The sequence below is a fragment of the Rattus norvegicus genome, chromosome 15 (genome assembly GCF_021556685.1).
Source record: "Rattus norvegicus strain SHRSP/BbbUtx chromosome 15, alternate assembly SHRSP_T2T, whole genome shotgun sequence".
Lineage (NCBI taxonomy): Eukaryota > Metazoa > Chordata > Mammalia > Rodentia > Muridae > Rattus > Rattus norvegicus.
In genome coordinates, this window is record NC_141548.1 from 94255366 (window position 1) to 94278752 (window position 23387).

The 23387-nt window shown below is 36.3% G+C and overlaps 1 long non-coding RNA gene across 1 annotated transcript in view; it reads right to left on the bottom strand.

The window, feature by feature from the left end:
* Positions 1–4072: 4072 nt before the first annotated feature.
* LOC148001128 (uncharacterized) overlaps positions 4073–23387 on the bottom strand; it is a 250734-nt gene continuing 231419 nt past the window's right edge. Inside the window, exon 5 of the long non-coding RNA XR_015638514.1 lies at positions 4073–4367. This is a non-coding gene — a long non-coding RNA (uncharacterized LOC148001128). The remainder of the gene's footprint in view (positions 4368–23387) is intronic.

A 23387-nucleotide genomic window follows, 5' to 3' on the forward strand; every position in this document is an offset into this window, starting at 1 on the left:
TTTCCTTGCCAGAACTCCATTGGGGAGAAGATGTAAAGTTCCCACAAAACTGAAGATGATTGGAAAGAAATACTAAAAAGACCACATTTTCCATTCACAAAATATATTCTTCATGCTAAGGCAAAGTGATCCAAACACACAAACCATGCACATGTGCACACACACACACACACACACACACACACACACACACACACACTAAACAAGCACATAGATACATATAATGAAATACTTTGAAGAAAAAAATCTCAGCAATAGGAAAAGAAGACTCATGGGAGGGAAATGACTGAGTAGGTGAGGATGGAAGTAAATGGAGAGAAATATGCCCAATATATATTTTGATGAATAACCGAACAACTTGCACAATGAGTGTTTATGTATAATTATTATTTTAAATGAAAAATTGATATTTAGTGTAGAGAATTTTGTTTCAGATCATAATCACCGTTATACGAATTAAGTGGTTACACAGTTAAACGTGTTCATTTTAAAGGTAGATTCACTAATATTTTTCCAATAACAAAAGTATTATCCAAAAACAAGTTTGAGGCAGAATGAACAGCAGGAGAAGCAAGATACCAAACTGAGATTCATCAGGAAGCTACAAACCTTTGCTTTCTGTCTCTGGGACTGTCTGTGTGTTCTTCCCTCTTCCCAACCACAGCCCCAGGAACAGTATAATTCCATTCATTCATTCATTCTCGCCCTCTGGGTTTCACTCAGGTCTCTCTTCATATTTTATCCCACCCCCTTTTCCCCTCTTTTCCCCTCTCCCATCCATGTCCCTCCTTCTGCCTCTTGTGATTATTTTGTACCCCCCTTCTAAGTGAGATTGATACATCCTCACTTGGTCCTTCTTTCCTGTTAATCATTCTATGGTTTGTGTGTTGTATCATGGATATTCTATACCTTTTGGCTAATACCCACTTATCAATGACTATATGCCATGTATGTCTTTGGTGTCTTGGTTACCTCACTCAGGATGATATTTTCTAGTTCTATCCATTTGCCTACAAATTTTATGATGTCCTCATTTTTATACTTAAATAGTATTCCATTTTGTAAATGGATCATGTTTTCTGTATCCATTTGTAGAATGATGTCATTATGCAACAAGACAGGTCCAGGATAAGATGAAGCCTATCATTGGATAAGAAGGAACAGTAGGAGGGAAAAAGTCAAGGAAGAAGAGAGGAGGAAGAGAAGCTGAAGAAAATCAAGATGGAGATGATGGAACAGGATGATCCAGAATCAGGTGGACTAGGTCAATTTTACCTTGTCTAGGTGAGTGGTCTATACCTTTACTAATTGGCAGTGAATTTATTGTGTGGATGTGTTGTGGATTGACAATTTAACATATGAATCTGATTGATAAATTACAAGTTTCTAGAACTTTGATTTTATGGGGCTACAAGTGATGTGAGCAAGGTTCCTGGTGGGCAGAGAGACAGCCTAGCAGAAAGAGGGCAGCTAAAGAATGTCTGGAGCTAGCATGAAACGGTGCTAGCTAGAGAGGCACACAGAACTCGATGGTACCAAACTGCCAAGGAGGCAGTGTGAGAAAGCAGCTGGCAGAGAGACAGAGAGACGGCTAGAGTGCTCAGCTCCTGTAGATCCACCTGGAGTGGGCAATGCTCGGGTACCAATAGCCACTGATACATTTCTTCTTTTTATCAAAACACCCATTCCTCTGTTAAGGAGCATCAGGGTTGCTTCCAGTTTCTGGCTATTGTTGGTGCCCGCACAGACATGATACCAAGAGTCAGGCATAGGCCTGCAAGGTTTAAGAAAAAAAAAAAAAAAAAAAAAACACATACTCGGGTGTCATTCGTGGATGAGAATGCTAAATCTTTTACTTGATTCACCGAATATATACCCCAAGCTCACCGGGTGGAAAATTCCAGGAAGCACAGTGGAAAAACCGGCTTAGGCCCTCAGGAATAAAGAAAGAGGAACAAAAGACCAGAACTGATTATTGCCCAAGTGTATGCCCAAGTATGCCGCTTCAGGGCCAAGGCTATCCTTTGTTAGGAACAAAAGGCTTCCACATTCATCAGCGAGGTTTCAGCAGGGGTCAGACACTGACAGAGGCCCATGAGGGTCCCACAGGTTGTCACTAGCTATTACTGACTAAAAGGCTGCTATGAACATAGTAAATGATGTGTCCTTGTGTCATGATTGAGCATCTTTTGGGTGTATGGCCCGCAGCTGGATATCTGGGTTTCCAAGCTTTTGAAGAACCATCAGGTTGATTTCCAGAGTAGTTGTACCAGTTTACATTCCTACCACCAATAGAGGAGTATTCCTCTTTCTCTACATTCTTACCAGCATATGCTGGCAATTGAAATTTTGATCTTAGCCAATCTGATTGAAGAAAGGTGGAATCTCAGTGTTGCTTTGATGGGCATTTTCCTGATTACTAAGGATGTTGAACATTTGTTTAAGTGCTTCTACATCATAAGATATTCCACTGTTGAGAATTCTCTGTTTAGCTTTGTACTCCATTTTAAAAATTAGATTATTTGGTTTATTTGTTTCTAAGTTCTTTTGTTCTTTCTATACTTTGGATATTACTTCCCCATCTGTTTTTATTAATTTTAGTTGGAAATTTGGGTTTTTTTGGTTTGTTCTTGTTTTTGTTTTTTGTTTGTTTGTTTGTATGGGATTTTTTATTTTATTTTTTGATATTAGAATGCCTACTTCAGCTTGCTTCTTGGGTCTGATTGCTTAGATAAACTTTTTTCCAGCCTTTACTCTGATGTAATATCAATTTTTCTTTTGCTGAAGTGTATTTTTTATATAAATCAGAAGGACTGATTTTATTTTGCCATCCTTTCTGTTAGCCTGTGTCTATTTATTGGAGAATTGAGTCCAACTGTGTTAAAAGACTATTAATTACTAATGATTGCTAAATCCTGTTATTTTGTTGGTGGTGGCCATAGTGTGTGTGTGTGTGTGTGTGTGTGTGTGTGTGTGTGTGTGTGTGTGTGTTTGTGTGTTCTTACATTCTTTAGTTTTGCTGGCATGAGGTTATTAATTTCCTGTGTTTTCATGGGTATAGTTTGCTTCCTTTTATTGGAATTTTCCTTCTAATATCTTTTGTAGGGCTGTATTATATGAATAGGTATTGTTTAAATTTGATTTTGTTGTGAAAAAACCTGTTTTCTTCCTACATGGAGGTTAAAGTTTTGCTGATTATAGTAGTCTGCGCTGATATCTGTGTGAGCTTAGAGTCTGTGAAGTATCTGTTCTGTCCTTTCTGGCTTTATAGAGTCTTTCCTGAGAAGCCCAGTCTAATTGTAATAGGTCTGCATTTATAAGTCACCTGATCTTTGCCCCTTTCAGCTTTCAATATTCTTTCTCTGTTCTGTACATTTATTATTTATGGAGTGGGAGGATTTTGTCCTCTGATCTAGTCTATTGGGTGGTCTGTAAAAATTCTTATATGTTTACAGGCATCTCTGACTTTAGGATTGATGTTTTCTTCTATTACTCTGTTGAAAATATTTTCTGGGCTTTGAAGGTGGGAGTCTTCTATTCCTATATTCTTAGATTTGGCCTTTTCATAATGTCACAGATTTCTTAGATACGTTGCTTCAGGAGCTTGTGAGATTTCACATTTTCTTTGACTGAAGCATTCATTTCTTCAATCCTATCCTCTAAACCTGAGATTCTTTCTTCCAACTCTGTATTCTATTTGTAGTCTGTAATTCCTCTACACTTTCCTAGGTTTTTCATCTCTAGCTTCCCTTCAATTTATGTTTTCTTTATTTTTTTCTTTTAATTTTCAAGTTTTAAAAGTTTTATTCATTTCCTTTACCTATTTGATTGCATTTTCCTATATTTCATTTCCTCTTTAAATGCCTCTATCATATTTGTAAGATTGGGTTTACCGTCATCTCCTTTGCTCTGTGCTAAAACATTTGGGGCTATCTGTGGTAAAATAGCTGGACTTTGGCCTTCTGTCTGTTCCTCATGCTGGCTTCAAGTTCCTGATGCAACAGGACTCCTCAGGTAGGTAAGCAGAGGCTTGGGCTTGGCAATGGAGCTCAGGGAAGAACACTCTACTCACCTCTGGTATCTGTTGCCTGAGTGGTACTGCAGAACTCCTGGGGAAGAAAGGTAGAGTTCTAGGCTTGATGGTGGAGCTTTGGAGGCAGAGTTCAGCTTACATTTGTTTTCTGTGCTTCAGGTGGACTGGGTAGGCAGAAGACTGGATTGAGAGGCTCTAAACTGGATTTTCCTCAGGATTGACCGGCCTTCTGGTTATAGGAAGGTGATGGAGCTATTGAGGAGCAAATGGGAAGACAGCATTCAGCTCACTGCTGATGGTTGGGCCTCAGGTAGAACAGGAAGGAGATAGGTATCTGTAGGTTTGAAAAAGATTAACTAGTTTAGAATTATCTACACCTGAAGGAAAGAAGAGATACAAAGCTGGAACAACAGGACACTTGATTTAGAAGACAAGTGAAATGTACACCCACATTTGCAAATGAAGAATATTACATGTCGGTAACTTGTATTTCAATTCTTTCACTAAGCATATTATCTCTTCATATTCTACTCATATGGTAACAAAAATGTTACTCGTCAGCCTTGATGCAGTTTAAGGAAGATTTTTTCATAATTATTTATTTTATTTCTTTGTTCATATCATGGAATATTTTGTAGTTCTTTAGTCTGTACCCACAGTTTGCCTCACACAAAAATACTACATATAACCATTACAAGCTAAGATTTGCATGTGAGGGGTTCTGAAAAAAGTGGTATCTGGGAGCAGCAAAAAGAAAGACTCGAAGTCAAATCATGGTTCCAAGCTGATGACCTGTGTTCTGCTTGATACAGCTTTTCAAGTCTGCTTCTATGTTCTGCTGTCTTAAGATTTCTCTGTCTATATTCAGCTTGCTTGCTATCCTAAGAAATCTATCCATGTCCTGCTTGCTCAGAGAGAGAGAGAGAGAGAGAGAGAGAGAGACAGAGACAGAGACAGAGACAGAGACAGAGACAGAGACAGAGAGACAGAAAGTTCTCCAAACAATTCTTTCTTTTTATCCTAAAAAATTCTCTTGATAGCACACCTCCTACAAAACAGAGGTCCAGTCTTTTATTTTACATATTAACTAAGTCATTTATTTCAGGTTTTCCTTTGGATTATCTTATGAATTAACATCCCATTAGCAGAGCCCATGAGTTCTTAGGAGACAGTAATCATATTTTTTTTCTTTTTTCTTAACATTACTAAAGAATTCAGAGATCTGTCTGCCTTTGTTAAGCATAAATGATAAGGTAGTTGGGTGGGATCCTGCCCTGAAATTACCGTTTCTACCATGTCTGGGTCTAACCTTTTTCTGTCCTGGGATGACCCTGAATTCCTTCCTCCTTAGTAATTTTCTAACAAGATAGGTCAGAGTGCAGCTGCTTTTGTTCCTTTAGATTAATGAAACCTATCATACAATTCCTATTGTATACTTTTTTTGCATAATTGAGAAATTATATATTTTTGAACCTACGTGTTTAGAGCTATTTCCCACAGCCTTAAGGGTCCTTCTGTAGGTTCCTTCACTTACCATTTTCCTGAGACTTTAGGCACACCCTGACCTCCAGGACTCATGCTGTTTTTAATTATCATGGAGTCAGTAATATTGACAGGAAAAACATTCCTAGGAGGAATGTAAAATATTTACATTATGATACAAGCAAGCCTTATGTCCTCAGAGAAGCCATCAACATGAATGGAGGCTCACTTGGAGGAGAGCGGGAATAGATGGAGCACATGAACCCTGTCCCAGAAGCAGGAATCATGTCATTCTGTCCCCATCAGGACCACACCAGGCTTGGATTATGGAGCCATAGCTACAAAGTTAATATAATGTTTCCCTTTTCAGTCCATTTTGATATAAACTCAGTAAGTGTATCTTTCCTCATACCTAAATAAAATTCAATTGTATATATGAACTATGTTTTAATTATCGATGTGAACCATGCATAAAGATTAGCATGACACTATCAATGTCTTCTCCATGTTCATCAGATTAATCTGTTTTAGAAATAGTCTCTTACCATTTAAGTTGTTCAAAGCCTACAATGTCCAGAACATCAGTCATTTCTCATTTTTTTCCTGCCAACCCAATTAGCTACATCTCTACAATAATTTGGGATGGAAGAGTTCATCTCTTACCTAAATAAAAGTCTTGCCAAGTCTTACAGCTACCTAAAGTTATTCTGTCTAATTAAACTTTACTTTAAACACCAAACACAAGAATGTAATGAAATACTGTAGCACCAGAGAGACATTCTTCTTTAATTGATAGAAAAAGCTGTCAAATGATGAAAAGACAAAAACGAAAATTTGCTATCAAATAAATTTCAACAAAAGACCACTGCAGAGTTGATCCCTGGATTTAAGTAAATAATTGAACAGTTGAATGACTGGGTACTTTTTAAAACTCACTATGCTTGAGTTACTTATTAAACAAATGGAATGATAAAATTGCCATGGGCTTGTTTACAGATCTATTTGATATATAAAGAATTAAAAAGAATAAGTGCAGCAACCTTAAATCTTGAACATACAATTGATATTTTAATCCATTTTCCTTAATAATGATTTTATAGAAAGAATAATTTCAAGAAAATGTCAGTTGTAAAAATCTCTTGTTGTTATTAATGAAAAAATACATTTAGGTTCAACAGATGAAGTCCTAGGTTTGATATTCTCTGTGTCTCTTAAGTATTCATATCCATGACTCAAGACAGACAATGCAATGCACCAAATCTCTTTTTTTAAAACTAATGGTATTACCCAGATGTATATAATCTCATTGCCAAGGACAAAATTCACTATAACTCATTAATGTCAGTCACATAGTTATTGGTCCCCAAATGGAAAGTCCCTCTATTATTACTATATAGCTCTATCAATTCAAATATGAAATTCAAGAAATAATAAAAATGATGAAATATAAAGTATTGTAATACAAAGACCCATTTGTATGTAGTTTAAATTAACTTAAAATCTTTAATAGAAAGTCCCATACCATTATTCTCATTATTAGTAATTCACTGTGCCTGAAGATGAAGAAAAATCATAACTTTATTTTTATTTTGATTGGACACTAAAAATATTTTAATAAATAAATTAACTCATTCTGAGTTTTGCCAAGAACATTTGGAAGCAGTAAGTACTAAAGTACATTTGAAATACTATTAATAACCTGAAAATCAGAAGTAGAAAAATACTTTGTATTAAAGTATAAAAGCATATTTGGTTTGTTGAAAGTGTTATAAATTATGTATGTTTTTAGAAGAACAATGAAAGTAAAATAGAAATATAACTCATGAGACATCACATTTAATTACTACTCCATGTTCTGGATGGAGAAGCATTCTTGGCTCTTGAAAGTTATTTACAGAATAATACTTGGCAAATATTTACACAATAGGTCAATGCAACATCACTCTTTAGATCTATTAGAATTAGTTATTTGGGGCTTTTCAAATCTTCGTTGTCAGGAAACCAATAGTTCAAGTCTGCATGAGACAGTGGGAGTCAATAGAGCCAGTCAGAAATCTGCCATGACTCTTGCAATGAAGTGAAGATCAGCAAAGATGTGAGGCCAGGGAAGCATTGCAGGGCTAGCTACTCAAGGACCCTGTTACTGTCTGTTGGGAACTACGTATAAGCTCTATAAATACCCTCTGTCCTCTCACATGTCTGCTTCAGCAAAACATCACATGACAATACTAGAAATTGTCACTTCATAGTAGTTTCTTTTCATCTTTTCAATTTTGAAATTTACTTTATTTATCAATATAAAGTTGTTTGTTCACCAACTCTACTAGCCAAATCTATTAAGTATTCATTTCTCATTTGACAATATGTAAATCACATAACAATGTAACATTATCTAAATATTTACAATAAAACCAGAGACATGTCAAACAGTAATTCAATAATTTTGCAAGTTATACACAAATGCTTACTATACTATCCAGTCTAATAATTGATAACTGACAGCATTTTGACAGGGCTTAATAATTAATAATTTGAGTGGATTACTAAAATTTGAATTATTGATTTTAAGTCTAATGTAGTTTTTGTAATATAGGGAGGGGATTGATCGATTATCACAATTTTGTATATTATAACAATAACATTACCAATAACCATCAAATATTTTCTGAGAACGTATTTCATTTAGCATCCAAATACAAATGATGAACAATGTTTTATATATGCAGTTTCTACAGTAAACAAAAGACGTAAACTTTACCTTTCTTTTATATCCTACTTCAAACTCCACTTCCTCAACATGAGAACATAGAAGCCAATTTACCCTTTGAATATATAAGTACGATTTTTTTCTTTCCCATCTCCTGTTTATGTCTCAGGCTCACTGTGCAAAAGGTACATAAATTACTGATGCCAACCAAATTATGTGGTAATTGGAAACCAGGGCATAAATTTTAAAATAGGATGATGGCAGGTTGGAACAGATGCTCTGATAGCAATACGAAGCAAGTAATGGTTATGGATCAGTAGAAAGGCCAATTTCTGTGGCAGTGATGGCCTTATAAAAGAGTCAACATTTGAGCAAACCTCAAATTATGTAGCCGGGTCCATTAGCAGAAAATAAAATGTAGAGGAATACTAAACACTAAATGAACTTGGTCCATCTTAGGTACAGAAAAACATCCCAATTGTGGCAAGTAGTCTACAGATAGAAGAGATAGTACAGCAAAGAGCTCCTCTTGATGGTTGCTATACCTGATTTTTATTCACATTTTTACCAAGCAGTCTTCAAACACTTCTTAATATTCTCCCCATCCCTTATACTTCCAGGCATCTGCTTCATTAAAAATCAAGTCTGCTTTTAATGGTTCTTAAAACTCCTTCATATAAATTAAGAGCTTCTATTTTATTGGTCCAATTACCCCTAAGGCCTAGTTGAGAAATGAAAAGTCTAAAGTTATTCTTGAATTTCTCCATCTTAGAGCTCCAAAATTTAATAATACATAAATCAGTTTCCCTGAGTAGATCATTCCACACAGCACAAATCTAGACATAAATAATTTGTCATTTTAAAATATAATGTCCTGACCACATGGATTTTGAAGTTAGATACTGTGATATTTGCTACTCCCAAAAGAGAGCTTTAGTTATTTTTCTTTAAGAATATTCTCTGAACTTTTTATGGCCTTTGTTGCCATTTCTCCAAGGTTAGATGCTTTTTTTTCCTTTTTTTCCGAGCTGGGGACCAAACCCAGGGCCTTGTGCTTGCTAGGCAAGTGCTCTACCACTGAGCTAAATCCCCAACCCCCGATTAGATGCTTTCAAATGAGACTTTTTATACTATGCTGCATAATGAATAAAATATGTCAATTCATTCTGTTTCTTTCTTTAATTAAATGCTTATCTGATAATTATTGAACACAATTTCTTTCCTGAATATTCTTAAATACAAAGTTCTGGGGTTTCCTAAATCATTTAACCTTCCCAATCAAATATTTTAGCCACCTACTATAATTCTGACTGTTTGAAGCTACAGAGGTACAAATACAAATAAATTACTAAAATCTCACTATGAAAAAATAAAAAGAGAGACCCACTCTTCACTAGTTTTCCTTTAGTGTATTTAATCTACTTCATGTGTGAATGTAAGTTTTTCCTGCTTCTGAGATAAATGTGAACCTTTATAAAAGAGAAATGAGACTCTTCTATAGATTCATTTCTCAAGATATCGTATGGTAGAGCTTCCACTGATTGCTCAGACCATAACATCTCTAAAATTGTAATGCTACTTGGAGAAAGTACAGTAAAGCAGAAAAAGAAAAGAAAAGAAAGAAAGGAGGGAGGGAAATAGGGGAGGGAAAAAAGAAAGATCAGGCCAGCTTCATAAACTATCAGCAGAGGGAATCCAGGCTCCGGGCTCTTCTCTCTCTCTTTGTGCTCTCAGAAGCATGAGTAGGTATAAGTCTCATGGTAGGGGACTCTGTCTGTGTGTGTTTCTTTTCTCAACCATTATGATATTCAGCTGCAGTACTCTTTATTCCTAATTGTGTTTGAGACAGCAGTTTCTTGAGGTTTATAATCAAGTGTATGGAAGTATAATTTTAATAAGAATAATAGATGTGTATTCATATTTCTCATAATTAAAATGTTTCAAAATGCATTTCCTCAAAATTTGTCACCAGACTTTATTTACTTGTAATGACTTGAATGCAAGCAGGTTAAATATGCACTCTTGCTTCTCACATATAATAAAGGAAATTATTTAGAGCATTCCTGATAACTGATTTTTCTCATAATATGAATATTTTATTAATATGTTAGATTAGTTTAGTTCGATTAACTATGGTATAATTAATCTTTATTGCTGGAAATATGCAGTGTGATTAAGCATTCCTGAAGAGTCAAACTTGCATTCCACACATGAGCTTTAAAACAGAATGTCTTTCCAAATAAATAGATGTTCAATATTAATAATTATACATCTAAGCACCTTAATCCAAAGATCCATGTACTATTATTTCAAAAATATCCAAGGTCACTAAGCAACAGTCTAACAGATTAATTAATTTCACACATTATAAAAACAGTTGCTTAATAAAATATAGGTAACTTAAGAAAATAAGAGGGTTTGATATTGAAAATGAATTAAAAATGTCAGAGATCTACAAGCCAATAAAGAATGATATAATACATGTACATGACTTTAAAAATAGGAAAGAAAGAGAAATGTATGTGTATAGAATCTGGAGACTTGGACAAAGGGAATTTGAACCTACATTTAAGATACCTGAGAATACAATGAGTCGTCTAAATAAGTTATGGGGAGTAGAGGATAAGGCCGAATTTGTACAATCTAGAAGATGTGTGACTTGAAAAGAATTGTCATATTTAAGATGAAATTACATTGCTGTGGCAACACTTTCAGAAACACAAAATGAACAAAAAGACAAAAAACTCTCTTTGCCTCTTCTCTTCTTGAAGCTAAGTTTTCCTATTTCCCATGAAGACACGACGATACCTTGTTGTGGATCAGAGCCAGCATCTAAATGTGTGGATTTGGTGTTGACAGGTATCAGCTTAACTGGGAATACATGGACCTTGCATGGTACTTGGCCACCAAGGAATTTTTCTACCATGTTCTCAGTATGAAGGTTTTGTTTGTAAATCCAGGTTCCTGAATTCTGTTTGCCCCTTACCTTGCAGAGAATAAACTGGATAAGTTGTTACTTTTTAAACCAAGATGAGAGAGAGAGAGAGAGACACACACACACACACACACACTCATATATATGTAAGGTGTGTAAGTACAACAGAGCATGGTGATGGCTTCAGGATGGAAAACCTGCCACACCATGACAGTCCAAGTAAAATCAAGAGCTGAATCTTTCAATAACCCCAAGACACTAAAATCATATTCGTTCATTACTTACATGACCAACCAATTCTCTTGACCCTGTATGTAGATTAAGAATTCTGACCCAAAAATACCCTCATGCTATGAATAGAGTTTATGGTGACTTATGAGGAAAGCAATATAAAATAAATATGTGTCATGTTTTAACTTATTCCCTTATTTTTCCATAGTTATTTCTGATTCTAGAGATGAGTGCCTAGAGAATTATAATCAGAGAACCTGCCTCTGGCATCTAAGGAAGCAGATGCAGAAACCTACAGCCAAACATTGGGCAGGGACAGAATCCAGGTTGGAAGTTTCCATTGGGTCCCTTCCTTTGAAGCTCAGAGAACCTCAAGAAAAACAAGAGAAGTAATATGGGAAGCAAGAAGGGTTGAGGATACCAGGAGAACATGGCCTACAGAATCAGCTAAACAGAGGTCAGGAGGAATCAGAAAGTTTGAGGTGGCGAGTGTGGAACCCCCGTGAGTCTATGCTAGATTCTGTTTGTTTATGTTATGGCTGTTGGATTGATGTTTTTGGAGGACTCCTGACAGTGTGCTTGGAGGTGTCTCTGACTCTTTTGCCTTCTACTGAGATCCTTTTGCTCCTGCTGGGTTGCCTCTTCCAACCTTGATGTGATGGTTTATGCCTACTCTTACTGCATGCTGTTATGTTGGACTTGTTGATGATTTTAGGAGTCGTGCTCTGTTTTGGGTAGATATGGCAAAGGAGTGGATCTGGGAAGAGAGAAAGTGAGAAGAACCAGGAGGAGTGGAAGGAGGGAACGCTACAGTTGAGATGTATTTTATGAGAGAAGAATAAATTACACCTTTGAATTTTTCTTCACTTCTTCACAATGAAATATTTATTTTACTTTCACATCACCCAATTATCTTCCAAGATGAGTGGATTATTCTTAAACTTCTGTACTAATTATAATTTATTCTCAGAAACTTAAATCTTATAATTTGCCATTATAAATTTCACATTACTTCCTTTTTAAAACATTATTAGCATCGTATGCATACTGTAAATGAATAGCATTTTCAGAATCCTGTTTTATGTTTACATGGGTGCAAGTGTGTATCAGTCTTAGGAGGTCAACAAAAAGCTACATATCTAAAAGAACGGAAACTTGGAAGTTTCTTGAGTAGTCTCACAAGGTTTCTAGAGAAGGAAAATGATGACATGGGGATATGTCAAAGGTTGAGCTGTTTGGAAGTGCAGAGAAAGCTCCAGTTTTACAGCTCTCAAGGTGAGATATTTTTTGCAGTGAAGCAGCTGCTTCTCATTCACTCTTCTCCTTGTAACTGAACTCTCCCACACTCCCCTGTTATTAAAACTCAATGGTTCATATAGTTGGGCTTTATTGCAATATTACATTGAACTGTTGTGAGTATTGGTTCCCTTTCTAAGGTGAGTAGACATATGTGTTGCTTCTCCACAAAAAAAGGCTGCAATAAATCCATCTGTCACTTCAATTCTTTAAAGGTTATTTTATACACAAGGTTAGAATTATGAACTTATTTTAAATGGATAAAGTGAAATTTGAACATGTGACTTCATACACAGATTTAAAACTTTGATACAATATCCATGACCAGGAAATCAATCAAAACAGAAGATTAAAATTTGCAATATGTAGTTCTAACTTATTGACTCAGAAATATACTTTTGCAACAAAAGGTTAACACTCTTAAATAAAATCGCTTGAGAATTAGGTTTTAATAATATTTTTCAACTAAAAAACAATTTTGTACAGTTTCTCAAAATATGAGCTCTGTGGTATCATAAATACACTTTTATATATGGCTAATTGTGTTGTTGTTTGGCCTGAAGTTATCTGCATTTTGATGCTAATTCCACTGCCCCAAGGAAGGCTGCCTAGTCCTGTACTCAGGACTCAGGTGACTTCACCAGAACCTTCTCCCCATTTAATTTGTAAAATACAGGTGAGAGCAGGTACGGGATAGAAGGAGGCCTGTCACTGGAGGAGAAGGAAGAATGGTTGGGAGAAAAGTTTGAAGGAAGAGGAGGAGACTGGAATGGAGGGGGGAGAGACAGGAGGAAGAGGGAGAGAAGTCGAGGCAGACAGTGTGGCAGGTGACATTAAGATTCCATCCAGTACCTTTACAAGTCCTTAAGAATGTTCTTAAGGGATGGATGTGTATTGGGCTTTGAATGTTTATGTGGGCAATTATATCTTATCAAATGGGCCAAAGGTTATTGTGTTGTGTGTTCTTTCATGTAGTGATTTAAGTGTAAGTGTGCGGTGGCTAGTCTGGGCCGCGGCAGATTTGGGATGTGTGTTGCTGACATGGAAACCTGCTTTGGGAACTAGATAGGTAGAGAGATGGCTGTCAGGCTCAGAGAGAGGCCTTCAATAGTGTGATAGGGAATGGAGCAATGTGGGTGAGAGGCTTTGCTGACTGAGACTTAATGTATCTAGCACATATCTTGGGGTACTGCGGTGCCAGACCGAGTGCGGATAAAAGATACTTTTTCATTTTTTTTTATATTTTTACAACAACATAATGATAATTAGATATCGTTAACTCCAGAAGGTAAAATATTTCTATATTATGCTTACTTCTCAAAAGCAAATACTCTATGCCATTTTAACCGTTTCTTATCTGTCATGACTTGTACATTTTTGAACTCTCAAAGGAAGAGCTCATCCTATATCTGTTCTTAAGGGCAAAAACACCCACATCTATAATATATTCTTAGGCTGTTCACCTGAAGAACATTTCATATTAAAACACTTTATTTAAGAAAAACACTTATAAGTAATCAGATACAATTATTAATATCTTTATACAGAGGTGAAGATCCATGTTTTTAGATGGGTGTGATGATATATTCTTTATATCTTAGTAGTAAGGAATTGGAAATTACAGGCTAGCTTATGGCATAGCAGTAACTTGTTAAAAAATGCAGCAACAGTGGTTCACATCTGTAACCCCTCTGAAAACAAACAGGCAGATCACTGTGATTTCTAGGGCAGCATTGTCTATATCTTATTTTCTAGTGCAGCAAAGCCCACACAGTAAGCTTCTGTCTGAAAAAAAAATAGTGTGTGCATCCATTTTTAATATATCATTGTTCTTATCATGCAAAGCAAGTAATGCAATATGTAAGTCATTTTCCTTTTAATTAATATGAAAAGGTTTAAATAGTCACAATGTTAAGTGGATTGAAGGAAATGAAAAATACTTTCTTTTACCTGACTGGGAGTAAGGATGAGGACTGCATAGTGGATATGCCTTCTATGGTTACCTCTAAATAAAATTCCCTCTTTCATTAAGCATGCAAATTGTCACCAGTGGAAGTTGTGCTAAACTACTCTGTTAGATAAACTGTGATCACGTCATCACATATGAAAACATACATTGCACTAGATTGAGATTTCACTTGTACTCCTTTGACCTTCCTGCCGGTAGTAGCCATGGAGATCATATGAGATTCCTCACTTGCTTTATCTGCTCCAAAGAGCTGGTGCTCATACTACTACATCACAAGGAGAATTTTTGCAAATTTCTTGTTCATTAAGGACAGAGATTAAGATATCTTAATCACGTATTAAACAGCACCAAGAAGTAGTTATTGGCATGTATTTGAAGGCCACATTGAGGCAGCATTTTCCTACCTTTATTGACCCTGTGGGTTTTTGTTTTTAAGTCTTTGTTGCTTCAAAAACAGTGACTTGTACATCTAGTCTCAGGTTTCAGTTTCCTTCACTGAAAATTTGTTTTTACTCTTCGAACATTTATGCATTAACTATAACAATGAGCTAATGTCACGCATTTCCTCTTTTATACACATGGATGTTTTCTGAGGGGTTCAGCAAGATCCTTACCAATACAGATGCAGATGCTTGCAGGCAAATAAGGGGACACCGATGGAGGAGTTAGGGGAAGGACAGAAGGAGCTGGAGGGATTTGCAACCCACAGGAAGAACAACAGCATCAGTTAACCAGAGTGCACAGAGTTCCCAAGGACTAAACCACCAACCAAAGAGTACATAAGGAGGGACCCAGGGCTCCAGCTGCATGTGTAGCAGGAGATAGCCTTATCTGGCATCAATGGGAGGGGAGGTTCTTGGTTCTGTGAAGGCTTGACACCTCAGTGTAGCAGAATGCTAGGCATGGGGCAGGATTGGAAGGTTGGGTGGGAGAGCACTCTCTTGGAGGCAGGAGAGAGAAGGGTGGGTGGGTAGGGGTTGGAGAGAAAACCTGGAAGGGGGATAACATTTAAAATGTAAATAAACAAAATAACCAATTAAAAACAAAAGAGAATATCTGACTCATAGGCTTTCTACAGTGCCTTAAAGCTGGTTTATCTTGGTCATGATAGTTTTAAAATTAGTAGCTTTTTTTTTAAAATTTGGGTATTTTTTTACTTACATTTCAAATGTCATCCTCTTTCTCAATTTCCCATCTGGAGTCTCCCTATTTCTTTCCCTCTTGCCCAGCCTCTATGAGAATGTTCCCCAACCCACCCATCCACTCCCTCCCATCTCCCTGCCCTGGCATTCCCCTACACAGGGGCATTAAGCCTTCACAGGGCCAATGGTCTGTCCTCTCATTGTTTCCCAATAAAGACATCCTCTGCTGCATATGTGGCTGAAGCCATGAATGGTGTTTCAGTTCCTAGAAACTCTGAGGGATCAGGGTGGTTGATATTGTTGTTCTTCCTATGGGGTTGAAAACCCCTTCAGCTTCTTCAGTCCTTTTTCTAACTCTTCCTTTGGGGGCCCTCATTTCAGTCCAATGGTTGGTTGAGAGTATCTGACTCTATTTTTCAGGTTCTAGCAGAGCCTCTTGGAAGACAGCTATATTCAGCTCCTGTCAGCATGTACTTCTTGACATCTACAATATTGTCTGGGTTTGGTGACAGTATATGGAATGGATCCCCGGGTGGGACCATCTATGGATGATCTTTCGTTCAGTCTCTGTTCCACATTTTGTCTCTGTTTTTCTTCCTGTGAATATTTTGTTCTCTCATCTAAGAAGGACTGAAGTATCCACTCTGACTTCCAACTTCTTGAGCTTCATGTGGTCTGTGAATTGTATCTTGTGTATTCTGAGCTTTTGGGCTAATATCCACTTACAAGTGAATGCATACCATGTGTGTTCTTTTGCAACTGGGTTACGTCCCTCATGATGAAATTTTCTAGTTCCATCCATTTGCTTAAGAATCTCACAAAGTCATTGTTTTTAATAGCTGAATTGTACTCCATTGTGTAAATGTCCCACATTTTCTGTACCCATTCCACTGTTGAAGGACATCTGGGTTCTTTCCAGCTTCTGGCTACTATAAATAAGACTGCTTTGAACATAGCTAAGCAAAGATATTTTGAGTTTTCATGTTTAAACAATTTGGTGTCATTTGATTTTCTGATTTTAACAAAGATAAACATGAAAAGCATATATCATCATAAATTGTTGGCCATAGTGGCTTTGCTGCCAGCCATGTATTAGCCAAAATATTGTCTCAGTACTTGGTTATAAAGTAATAAAATTTTGTGCATAATCATATTATATGATTATTGAATAGTGACCTAAAATAAATCACTTAACAAGCACATGTTATCATTAACCAAATAAGAGTTTCATTTCATTTTGTGTAGAAAGCCAAATTGTTTGCATACATAATTTTGCTAAAATCAAGATAATATATATTTACTGAAATAATACATTCACTTTTGTAACACAATAGTCAAAGTAAAGTTTCCTTGGAAGTAAACTTGATGACCCTAAAACCTTTCTATGCCTGCCCCTGCTCTAAATACTGACAGAGAGACTTAAACTTATTTATAAATGCTTAATCCTTATAGCTAGGCTTTTTATCAACCACCTTGCAACTTATTAACTCATTTATTCTAATCTAAGTTCTGCCTAAAGGCTTGTGACCTCTTAGTCCCTGGTACCAGGACTTGTTTTTCCCTCTATCTCAGGCTGGGGAAGCTTCTCCCAATCTGACTCTTTCCTACAGTTCAGTCTCTCTCAGGAAGTCCTATCCATCCTCTCCAGCTCTGCTACAGGCTACCAGCTTTTTATTAAAACCAATCAGACAGTGGGAGAGGGAATGTTTACAAAATGTGATGCAAGGGTTGAACAATGAGATCTCTTGTGGGTAAGGAAATCAGTATCTGAATAATAGAAAGACAATCTTTACACAGTGTACAAAAAGATCACCTCAACAGAATTCAGCTGTAGCCACTTTGCACAGTAAGACTCATGTTAGCAAAGCCAGTGTCTACTGGATTGACATAGAGTTGGGGAATTAAATTGAATCTAGCCATTTGACCCACAGATCAAAAGGAAATATTGGAGGAAATAAAGAAATATATTAAATGAATATGGCCATATTAGGATCTGGATGGAATAAAGTATCTCAGCCAATCGCTGGATTGCTGACACGAGCCAAAGAATTAGATCAAGCATGAAGCTGTGAGCTACTTTGTCATTCTTCATCACATTATGGTCCTCTCTCCTCCTGGGGAGATTCAATTCTGGGGATGGATCAGATGGAGGAACACTCACCAGCCTGATATGGAAAAACAGCAGTCCTGGGTACTAAAGATTGTCACAAGCCTTGTGGCAGAACATCGTCAAGTTATGGTCACTTTCTCCTTCCTGACATTCCAGGTAGCTCTAGAGTTCTGCTTGCTTGACTGTTGACCTGGTTCTTGTGACATAGTCTCATATGCATCCATATTTGTAGAGGATAGTATCAGTGTCTGTCACTGTGGAATTATCCCAGCATAAGCGTGACCTTAGGATTCAGAGGGTCTGTGAGGGTCACCTGTTCCTGGAATGTAAAGTGACTTCAAGGTTTAAAGCAATCCCTTGAAAACTTCAGGGACATTTTGTGACACCTATAACACGTAATTGTGGAAGTTACAGGAATATGCCTTAACAAGCTCTTCTGTGTTCCTTCAGGCTTGAAATAGAATCCATCAACTAAAGGGATGGATTTTATATCAGCAAATTTTAAATGAAAAACTAAGATTAAATTCCTATGTAGACCTAGCCATACGTTTGGTACCAAGTAAAGGATGCATAGAGAAAATAGCGGTAGAAATTCCAAGCTTTATCTGACTTTTAGTTAGGTCACAGAACAAGTGAAGAGTTGGTACTTTTCAGCAAACGAATGTCTGGAGCCTGCTATCTAAATACAAAATTAGCCCTCAGCTAATAAAGCTTAAATGATGCTTCTCCAATATATACATCAACAATGTAAGCTCTGTGATGTACAAAGTGTCAAGAATGCAATCCTTACCACACACTGTAAATTTCTTTTAATTTTGATTTTTTTTGTCAACTGCTTAGTTAGATAGAAGTTTAATTAAATGACACTTTTCTTCATAAAATTTCAACTATTTTGGGGAATATGTGTGTTCATATAACAAAATTGGAACAAAAGTATCTATAGAGCGTATTTAAAAGATTGTATATGAAGCACTTCTAAATGTAGGTTTAAAAATATGTGGCTGTCATGAGTGGTTATTACAACACAAATCATGTGTTGGCCTATAGCTGTTGAAGTCCCTAGCTGCTGAACGTCCTAGAAATTAAATTATATTTTTCTTCCTTTGCACTCTACAGAATTTTGGCTGATCTTTGAGGTTAAATCACTTTTTTGACCTCAAGGATCTTTCCAGAAGTATTCATAAGAAGCTGTCTCTGGAGCTTTCTACTTTAAAGTAACAAATGATCTGAAATGTGTAGCTTATAAGAAAAAAATCATGATAAGACTTAGAAAATATAATCCTAGACTCCCATGAGTTAGATTATTTTTCTAAATGGTTGCCATTTGCTCAACTTCTTATTTAAACTACTTTCCTACCAAAATAAAATAATAGTGTGTTGTAACATATTAATGTTTGGAAAGAGGCTTGGTTTTAACATATGTAATAACCAGATTTGTTAAGAGGATGGGTCTACTTAACTACCAGTTTCCATTGAAAAACGTGTTCTTTATCTGTCAATGAAGTTGTGGAAAAGGTTGTATGCCTCTGTACAAAGATGTGTTATCTGGTAAGTGAAGATCTGGGTTCATATTTCTAAGATTGTCTCAACTACTTTGTCAATGCTCCAGTACATAAATTTTTTTGTCAATGGTTTTCTAGATATCTAGATGGAATAATGTCATTAAATGGATATATATTTGGTATATTTACTTTTTCTGTTACTTGAAATATTCAAAACTGTCTTCAGTGAGAAAAATGTCTCCTCATCTTAGCTGCTTATAAATTTAAATTCAGTTCATAATTGTGGTCTGTCTTAGTAATTTCTACAAATATATTTGTTTAGCAGAAGTGGCTTGCAACTTACACATTGAACACACCCACTGACACAAACTATAATAATAAAATATTAATTATTTGAAGATTTAAAGTTTTTTTAAATATTTATTTTCATTTTATGCATATGAATATTTTGCTTGCACGTATATTTTTGCATCATATGTCCTTGGTACCCACGGAGGCTGTAGAGCACATACGATCTCTTATAATTGGAGTTCTAGATTGTTATGAGGCTCCATATGAATGATAGGAATTGACCCTGGTCTCCTTGAAAGGTCAACTTCTCCTAACTGCAGAGCCACGTCAGCAGCAGAAATATAAAAAAGAAAAATGAAAGTGTAAAATCCTATTCCAATTTATTATTGAAAAAGGTTTATTATATGTTAGCTATTTCTTTGTTTTCTAATACATATCCCTTTGAATCTTCTTTCTGATAATGCTAGTTTTCTTTCTCATTTTAAAGTCATCAATACTAAATATAGAAAGACTGTAATTTCATCAAAATGTATATATCAAAACAAAACAAGAATCGGATACTGTAAAGTTGGTTTACAGGACATTGGAAGCTGTGATAACACTATAACTCAAAATTTTAAAGGTAAGAATGTCTGCCAATATCTTGAAAATGCATGTTATTAAAGTGCCTGGCATGATGGTTCAATCCGTTATCTATTTGCAGTTCAAACACAGATTAAGATGACAGGAAGAGAGGCAGCTAATATCAAATGCATTGTGTGATGATCTACATATGTAAGTCCAGGATTAAGAAGACAATGGCAATAAAAATGGGTCTATGTGCATTCTTCTACATGCTGAACTCCAGTTGAACCAGTACCATTTGTTGAAAATGCTATCTTTTTTCCACTGGATGACTTTAGCTCCTTGGTCAAAGATCAAGTGACCAAAAGTGTGTGGGTTCATTTCTGGGTCTTCAGTTCTATTCCAATGATCTACCTGCCTGTCTCTGTACCAATACCATACAATTTTTATCACTATTGTTCTGTAATACAGCTTGAGGTCAGGAATGGTGATCCCCCACAGAAGTTATTTTATTGTTAAGGATAGTTTTCGCTATCCTAGGTTTTTGGTTATTCCAAATGAATTTGCAAATTGCTCTTTCTAACTCTATGAAGAATTGAGTTGGAATTTTGATGGGGATTGCATTGAATTTATAGATTTCTTTGGCAAGATGGCCATTTTTACAATCTTAAACCTGCCAATTCATGAGCAGAGGAGGTCTTTCCATCAAGTGTGGATGCTTCAGTCCTTTTTAGAGGGGGGAACACAAATATTCATAGGAGGAAATACAGAGAAAAAGTTTGGAGCAGAGACTGAAGGAATAGTCATTCAGAGCCTGCTCCACCTGGAGATCCAGCCCATATACACACAGCTACCAAACCCACATAACATTGATGATATCTAGAAGTGTATGCAACAAGAGTCTGATATAGCTGTCTCCTGAGAGACTCTGCCCGAGCACGACAAATACAGAGGTGAATGCTCACAGAAAACCATTGAACTGAGAATAGGGTTGCCATTGGAGGAGTCAGAGAAAGGATTAAAGGAGCTGAAGGTGCTTGCAAACCCCAGAAGAATAACAATACCAACCAACCAGAACTCCCAGGGACTAACCACCATCCAAAGGGATGACCCATGGACTGACCCATGGCTTTGCCTGCATATGACCTATTTGGGCACCAAAGGGAGGAGAAGCCATTGATTCTGCCAAGGCTGGCCCTCCAGTGTAGGAGAAAGTCAGCACTGGGAGGTAGGGAGAAGTGGGCAGTTGGGTTGGGGAAAGGGGATAACATTTGATATGTAAACAAAAAAATATTCAAGGAAAAAATAGAAAAGAAGACAATGGCAGGTAGGAGTGAGTGAGTGGAGTGCGGAGCACATAGAAGCAGGGGAAGGGACGGTGGGATAGGGAAGTTTCCAGAGGGGAAAGGAGATAACATTTGAAAATTAAATAAAGAAATATCCAAGAAAAGAAAAAAAGGGGGGTATGTCTGAAGTAGATGTATGGTTGCGGATGAAAATTTAGTAATATTTTATGCTGAGAATAAATGTGTTTTCATTTAAGTAAACATGTTTCCCTATTTCAATACATGCCTGGAGATATCATAAACACACACACACACACACACACACACACACACACACACACACACAACTGCAGGAAGAACTTGGAGGACTAGACTAGTCATGCCAAAAAATGAGTGTGAACTCTAAGTACCAGACCTTGTCTCAACAATTTAAGATTGAGGGTATCTGAGAAAGGCCAGATAACAAAATTAGGCCTCAAGATACCATAAACAATCTACAGAATCAACCAACCTAGGACCATAGGGTCTCACAGAGATCAAAATGTTTATTAGAGACCATGCATGGGACTGACCTAGGTCCTCTACACATACTTAACAGTTGTGTCTTCTTGTGGGACTCCTAGTAATGGGAACAGGGACCATCTCAGTCTCTGTGGCCTGCTTGTGACACCCTTTCCTCCTACTGGGCTGTCTCCTCTACCCTCAATAGGAGAAGATATCCAAGTCTTACTGCAATTTGATATACCAAGGCTGATTGATATCCATGGTACATCTCCTCTTGAAGTGGAAGAAAAATAAATGGGTGGTAGGGAGAAGGGAGGGGGGAGGGAAGGATTAGGGGGGAAAGAAGAGAGGGGATCTACAGTAAATTATCATTAATAAGAAAAAATTGTTTATGAATTAAAAGCCTGAAATGTGAAAAAATGTAGGCATGAAAGAGAAACACACAAACAACATGAAGTAAAAAGAACACGCACGGATGTATCTATACATACACATATGTATATGTGTATGTATAGATACACATATATGTATTTATTGAAAAACCTGAAGGTACAACTAATTCTAATGAAAACTTTTAAATTGAATGAAAGCTTTTAAATCATGATTTTAGCTGCAACTGAAAACTAAAGTAAGAAAGCTACTGAACAAAATAATAATAGTAGTAAAACAATTTAAAAACCTGTCAATATTGCCTAATCCTGAAGGCTTCATGGGATATTTTTTCATTAAATAATTTGGTTTACACATGAACTATTCTAATAGTAAGCTCCTCATATTGTCTTTTAAAAAAGCCTTTATAAATCTAATTACTTTTCTTAATATAGAATACATTACTGAAGTTTACCCTTACTTCCAAAAGCATATCTAAATCTTGACTTTGATTCTCACTTAAGTATATATAAATTCCACCTAGTGTAGGCATTCACATTGGGTTCCTAATTTATAGTAAGGCTTGTGGCGAGAATAACAAAGGGGATAAAATCTTTCTCTGCTTACATTTATTATTATGATGGAAGTTACCTATGGAAAATTCTTATATGGCTACCAAAACTCTTTTGGATTTTGAAGAGGTTGTCTGGGTTTCTTTTCAGGTTGGCATCAGAATTTATTTCTATTATATGCCTATTAATCTTGATCGCTAACTACAAGGCATGTTGAAGTGAAACATCAACATTCATTCACTGATGCTTATGTACTGTTAGATCATTTTATTTATAAAAAGTATATCACAAAACCCCTCACACTAGAAAATCATTAACTTTAATCATTAACTAGAATACCAATCATTAACCTAATTGATTTTAAGCTGCTTTGTTAATAGGAAAGATGGTTCCT